At 40.1% G+C, this 7,435-nt stretch overlaps 1 long non-coding RNA gene across 1 annotated transcript; it reads left to right on the top strand.

The window, feature by feature from the left end:
• The first annotated feature begins 590 nt into the window (after positions 1–590).
• LOC149111999 (uncharacterized) lies at positions 591–7,113 on the top strand. Its single transcript, XR_016207223.1, has 2 exons — positions 591–689; positions 5,880–7,113. It is a non-coding gene; the product is annotated as an uncharacterized LOC149111999 (long non-coding RNA).
• Positions 7,114–7,435: the final 322 nt, after the last annotated feature.

Below are 7,435 nucleotides of genomic sequence, written 5' to 3' on the forward strand. Positions count from 1 at the left end.
CGAACATATGACAAATCAAGGAAAATGCCCCAACTTCAAGTCCGATTTTGACCGTTAAAACGGCGGGGCCCGCCTGGGCCCGCCGGACTTTTCGTAAAGTTCAACTCTCGAACTAAAGTTTCACGCAAAAAAAATTCACAATACTGATCCCTGTTATCCTGCAAACGACCAAAAGAATATCCATGTCAAGCGCGTGTGGTAAACAAACGTTTTCAACACAGCATGATTTCCATTGACTAGTTCTGATGCAAAAATTGCTTACCTGCACTTGAGGCTTGGCATATACCTGGTCTAGATATTACACTAGCAGCTCCTAGAAAAGGTTCGTTTGATTCTCATGATGAGTGCAGAAATCGGTCGAGAAACGACAACCTACTCTCCATTCGCAACGAAAAATGTGTCCGCCATTGCTTCGGCTGAGACGACATATGATTGGTCGAATACTGTCACGTGAACCGTGTCCGTGAACCAGGAGGGAGAGGTGAACACGTCAGATTTGGCTGACCCTATAATCATGGCCATTATGACGTCACGGCGAAAGAATCGCGCAAATGCACAAAATTTTCGAAAATGGCGTCGTCGCCTCCCGCTAATACAACTTTTTGAGGAGGATTTCTCCAATCATTCCAGCTACAAATGGTATTGTATTTGGATCTCAAGGAGTGATTATCATTTTTCTTTCTTGAGAGGTAAGTAGATTTCAATTATAACTGAAAAATCTTGCATAAAGTGTTACAGTCATCGCTCTCCGGTGAAAATATGTGGGGCAAAATTTTGACTATTTGCCCTGTAAAATTTCCTTTTTTTACGTGATCGGTAACTTAAAGAAACGTGTAACGTGGTCACAGAAGAGCTTACATGTGTAGGAAAACATTGTAATTGAAGATGAGTGTGAAGAATCGGTAGTAAAAATGATCAGTCTATTTGAGTATGAAATATCTGCGATCTCGTGCTCGACACATGTTCTGTGAAATATACTAGCAAAAGTATGGCTCAGTGACATAACAACACAAGTTGACGAGGCTTGCTCAACACAACAACTTTATTCTCTAAGCATCTTGGGTAATACAACAGTTTAACACAACTTCTGGTTACGAATATATTACACTGCTTTCCCCCAGATTTTCAGGGTGCACTTATACCCAAGACATAGTGATAACCTACAGTTACAGGTTAAGTTTAACAACTGGTTTTCTAATCCTTTGAGATCTTCGCAAAACTGTAGGTGGACTACTTACAACTAAAGGAGATACAACAGTATCCTCGTTTTCAGGCAGATCTACATGTGGTTCAGAAGTACTATCGAGAGGATTCACATTATCATCATTTATTTTCTGACCACTTGATTCAGGCACCACGACATCTGGCTCACTGACATCATCTGGTACATTATCATGTGCTCTTATCATGTGATCAGTGTGCACATATCTGGTTTTGTGTCCTGTCCTAACTACATAGGTTCTGGGCCCACAAACTTTATTTATAGTGCCTGGAATCCACTTATCAGTCTTAGAATTAGCCCTCGAGTTTCATACCCACACCCTGTCATTTCTTACAAAGGATCTTTCCCTCTTACATTTCAAATCCTTATACATTTTCTGTTTCTCTTGCTTATTCTCTACAACTTGTGCCAGATTAGGCTTAATCAGACTTAATCTTGTTCTTAGGCAATGCTTCACCATCAACTCAGCGGGGGTCACACCAGTTGTACTGTGAGGGGTTGTGCGATACCGAAATAGAAAATTAGCAAGTCTGTGTTTCATAGAGATGCCCTTTTTACCCTCAAGCACTTGTTTAACTAAAGCATCCTTAACAACTCTCACAGACCTCTCCGCTGCCCCATTAGATTGAGGGTGATAGGGTGGAACCAACGTGTGCTTGATGCTGTTTTTGCGCATGAATTCGGCAAATTCAATGGACGTAAACTGTGGTCCGTTGTCAGACACCACCTCTTCAGGTAAACCATGAGTAGCAAAAATTAAACGGAGCTCATCAATAGTCCGTTCAGTAGTTGTAGAGCTCATATGTTTCACTTCAATCCACTTTGAGTGGCTATCGATTACTACAAGGAAGTAATCATTACCCTTCTGACAGAAATCAATATGGATCTGTTGAAATGATCTAGTTGGCCACTTCCATGGGGTCAGGGGTGCACTGGGTGGGGCATTTCTAACATTTTGGCATACTGTACATACTCTCACTGCTTCCTCGATTTCCTGATCCATTTTTGGCCACCACATGCATGTACGAGCAATTGCTTTCATACCACATATACCAGGCTGTTCCCAATGCAACTGCCCCAGCATTTTGGCTCTAAAGATTGGTGGAATAATCAGCCTAGAGCCCCAAAGGACACAATCCTGTTCACAGGACAGCTCATTTCTTCTATTATGATAGGGTTTGAGGGTCTCATCAGGACACCCTTCTGGCCAACCTGACATCACAAATTGATGTACCTTACCAAGTACAGGATCTACAAGGGTTGCCTTTCCTATATCTTCTGCAGTGATTGGAAAATCATCATCAATTACCCTCACACTGTAGACCACACCCTCACTTCCCACTGTGGAGTCCTCATGTGGTAGCCTTGAGAGAGCATCACAGTTGGCATGGTCTTCAGATCTTTTGTATTCAATCTCATAGTCATACGCCGAAAGTACTAGAGCCCACCTCTGCATTCGAGCTGCTGCTAGTGTGGGGATAGCGGATTTTGGATTGAAAATTGCCAACAATGGTTTGTGATCAGTGATCAGGGTAAATTTACGCCCATACAAAAACTGGTGAAATTTTTTTACACCAAAAACAATTGATAATGCTTCACGCTCAATTTGTGCATAGTTCCTTTCACATGAACTCAGTGTCCGAGAGGCATAGGCTATTGGCCTCTCCTGGCCATCATCCATCACATGGCTAATAACTGCTCCAATTCCATAGCTGGACGCATCACAAGCCAGTCTCAGTTCACGGTCCCCATCATAATGCACCAACAGTGCATCACTGGTGAGACCTTGTTTACAAGCTTCGTATGCTTGCTGACACTCTGTTGTCCATGTCCACTGGACACCCTTTTTGAGGAGCTCATGTTATGGTGCTAGTGTGGTTGCTAAACCTGGTAGAAATGGGTGATAGTAATGGACCATGCCCAAAAAAGATCTCAACTCACTGACGTTTTGTGGTACTGGTGCCCTTTTTACAGCATCCACTTTTTCCTCAACTGGATGCAAACCTTCAGCATCTATCTTCAAACCCAAATAGACAACTTCCCTCTTCAGAAATTCACTCTTTGCCATCTTCAAATGCAGGTTATATTTATGCAACCTCTCCAATACCTCAGCCAGGATTTTGATATTCTCCTGCCAACTGACACCACCAATAAGAATGTCATCCTGCTTACACACACATTTTTCTACTCCTTGCAAAATCATATCCATTTTAGCTTGGAATATTTTAGGTGCTGATTTAACCCCATATGGTAATTTGGTGTAGGAATAGAGTCCCTTGTGTGTGCTAATTGTCAGGTACTCACGACTTGCTTTATCAACACTTAGCTGAGCATAAATTATGCATGCGACAAATCAAGTTCGCTGAAAAATTTTGATCCTGAGAGGGCAGCATACAAGTCCTGTTGGGTGGGAAGGGGATACTGCTCATCTTCAACAGCTGAGTTGATGGTTACTTTGTAGTCCCCACAAATTCTAACCGATTTGTCAGCCTTTGGCACAACTACTATTGGGCTTGCCCAGTCTGATCTGTCAGTTTTAACGATTACCCCATTTTTCTCTAACTTATCCAACTCCTTTTCAACTTCATCTTTTAGTGCATATGGAACCCTACGTGGCTTAATAAATATGGGCTTTGTACCATCTTTCATGGTGATGTGTGCTTCCAACCCTTTCATGCCCTCATAGCTATCTTTGAACAACTCACTGTGTTTAACTAGTAATCCATCAAGTTGACTTTTGGCACTTTCCAACTCGGATCTTGTTAAACTAAATATTTCACCCCACTCAAGCCTTATATGGTTTAACCAATTTCTTCCCAGCAAAGTAGGCTTCTTGTCATAATCAGCTACAATAATTGGCAATGTATATTCATGTCCCTTGTACACTACATCACACAGCATTTCACCACACACTGTAATGGTTTCACCCGTATAGGTTTTCAATTCAACTTTTGACGGACAAAGTGGAAAATTACTGAATTTCTGAGAATGTGTGCTCTTACTCATTATTGAGTAATCAGCTGCAGTGTCTACTTCCATTGCACATGGTGAACCATTTGTGGTCATTTCTACAGTATAACTTTTGTTGGTAGGATTATCTGTACCAACTGCATACATGGAATAAATACCTAACTCATCATTATCATCACAACCTTCTGTGTTTGATTCTAATACACTATGAACAGTACCTTTAGCTCCTGGTTGTTTTGTTTTCATGCCAGACTCAACATCTTTACTGCAACAAACTGATGCAAGGTGACCTACTTTGCTACATTTGTAGCATTTTGCGGACTTAAATTTACCACTTAGGTGCAGCATGCTTACCACCACACCGGTAACATGAGGGTTCCTTAGTGTTTACAGTTTACAGTTTATTTACTATGCCTTGGCTGTCATCACTTGCATTGACAGGACGGAATTCTTGGGTGTTCTTCCCTGCCATTTCCATTGACTTTGCAATCTGGCACGCTTTCTCAAAAGAAAGATCCTCGGTGTTCAAAAGTTTATTCTGTATTTTGGGATTGTTCAATCCGCACACAAAACGGTCTCTCAGAGCTCGGTTGAGAAACTCTCCATAGTTACAATGAATCGATAACTTCTTCAAGGCCACAATAAAGTCACTGATGGATTCGTCTTGTTTTTGATAGCAAGTTCCAAAATGAAAACTCTCTGCTATCTCCAATGGCGCTGGATTGTAATGTTTCTCCAATGCTTTGACAATGTCCACAAAAGGAGTGTCTTTTGGTTTCACTGGTGCCAGCAGATTGCTCAGAGTAGAATATGCTTTGGGTCCAATCTCAGTCAGAAAGATAGCACGTTTTCTATTTGCAACTGCGAGATTGGCTTCCTCTTTACCCTTGCCTGTTTCTTCTATGATATTATTTGCCATGAAGAACATTTCCATTCTTTCCACATAGGAATGAAAAGTCTCTCACTCAGGGCTGAACTCACCGACACGACCAAACAATCCGATTCCCGCCATTTTGATAGCACGTGCTCAAACTTTGATCAAGTTGCCTCGGTCGAAAACAAACCTTTTTCCTCACACAGAGAAAATCAAAACTTCGCTGGATTTCTCATGCGTCTACGTGCATGTAGAGCATCCCATCGTCGTCGCCAAAATGAAACATACTAGCAAAAGTATGCCTCAGTGACATAACAACACAAGTTGACAAGGCTTGCTCAACACAACAACTTTATTCTCTAAGCATCTTGGGTAATACAACAGTTTAACACAACTTCCGGTTACGAATATATTACATTCTGCAACAGGCCTAGCAAACAGAAATATCCACAATGATGGAAATGAGAACTTTCACAAACAAGAACTTAGGCTTAATTATTTAAATAAGAGTTAAAGCCTGCCTACTGCACAATGGTGGTTAAAATGCAGACAGAGGATAAAATGAATATGCAGACTGCAGACTTTTTAAGAAATATCCCATTTCCTTTTATAGAGAGCTAAGTGCTCCGGTTAGCCTGAAATATACAGCTCATGTTAGCCGGTGTAAGGTTAGCTCATACTCTATAAATGAAAATGGGAATATGATATTCTTAAAAAGCCTGCAGTCTACATTTTACCCATAGTTTGCAGTCTAGTCTTGTAAGACTTCTCTTTAAACATATTGACATACAAGGCCCTCTCTCCTCTGCATAGGCCTCTTTCATGCTGCCTAGACCGTAGGCTTGCAGTTTGGAGTATATTCAATTTCCATGGGGAGCTTCTGTGGAGGAGAGAGTATAAGGCCCCATTTATATGGTCTTCTGAAGCAACTTTATCAAGTTTTTATATGAACCGAAGTTGTCCCTCCAGGATTACATAAGCCTTTTTTCATATTCCAATGCTCAGTTATCATTCTTTTTTTGGCTTCCTTTAAGTCATTTGATCACTACGGGGTTTTGTGAGTTAATTTTGATTTCTTCATACCATGAGTTGTCCCAGGTAAGCCAGTCATAGTATTTTGATGAAAAAGGTTACCAGGCCTACCAGGGTTACCCTGGTGATGTTGCCAAGGGTGACTTGTGTTTCACTTTCTCAACAAAATGGTGAAAGTTAGCTCGTCCAGGGTCACTGGGGCAAGGGCTTTCTTGGTTACCTAAGACCAAATAAGGGGCCTCACTGCCAGCTGGAATCATGTATGCTTATATAACAAAACTTGAGTTCCAAACTCTGGTCACCTTGAGTTCCTATTGCTGGATCTTATTATGTTTACAAAACTGGCACAGTTGATCAGTAATATTTAGGAATTTGAAGTTTAATTTATTTCAATTCCTAAACAATATTCTCTATGTAGGGATCCAAAAATGCTTTATGCAGAGTGTTTGTTGTAGTTTGTTTGACACGCTTCAGAAATTTTATTTTTCCTTTGTGCAGGTGAGGGTGCTGAAAAAATTTCTTTATATGAATCTGAAGACCTCAATTCAATGCATTGATACTGGAAATGAGCTATTTTATGTTTTATAGATTATGATATTAGCTCCATGTACATTACCGTATTGTATCTGCTTGGACGGGACTTAAAAGGTGGATGGGGTTTGATTGTTTAATTGTGAGAGTTACTTTTGTTAATTGTAAATACATATCGAGTTCCTGGTGCTAGATCTCATTAGGAAATTTATGTTTTAGTTTTTTAATACATTTTCTATTGAAAAGAGTTAGGGGCAATATAAAAACCAAAGAGGGAACAGAGGTGATATAAACATTTACTCCAATTTTCAACTGGTGATTATTAAGAGGAGTCTTATTTGATCTTTTTAAACCTTAGGTTGCCATGCTCCACCACCTTTGCAAGACCATTCAAGCAGGCCCCATTTCTGGCAATACACGCAACCACCATGGAAAGCTATCTTTTTATTGTCATTGTGCTGTCAATTAAACATTTAAAACCCAATCTTGTGTGGTTTTTTTTTTTTGTTATTTGCTGAAAATGTACGGTTATCATTCTCTTGAAGCCAATAATAAACTCATCAATGCAAAAAGCAACAGGGAACCTGGGATGGATGGCACTGGGGAGAAATCAGACTTTGGGTTCATGTTTACAAGTACAACCTCTGTGACACTTTTCTCTAGAATATTTCTTTGTAGGTCAGTTTAAACTTAATGTAAAATAATTGTTATAGCTATCTTTATTTACATAAGATTTATAATGAAAATTAAAAGCATAAAGTATAAAGAAAATAACTGATTATCATTTCAAACTTAGAAGACAGTAA

This window comes from Orbicella faveolata, unplaced genomic scaffold (genome assembly GCF_042242905.1).
Source record: "Orbicella faveolata isolate gen_17 unplaced genomic scaffold, um_ofav_v1 contig_2, whole genome shotgun sequence".
NCBI lineage: Eukaryota > Metazoa > Cnidaria > Anthozoa > Scleractinia > Merulinidae > Orbicella > Orbicella faveolata.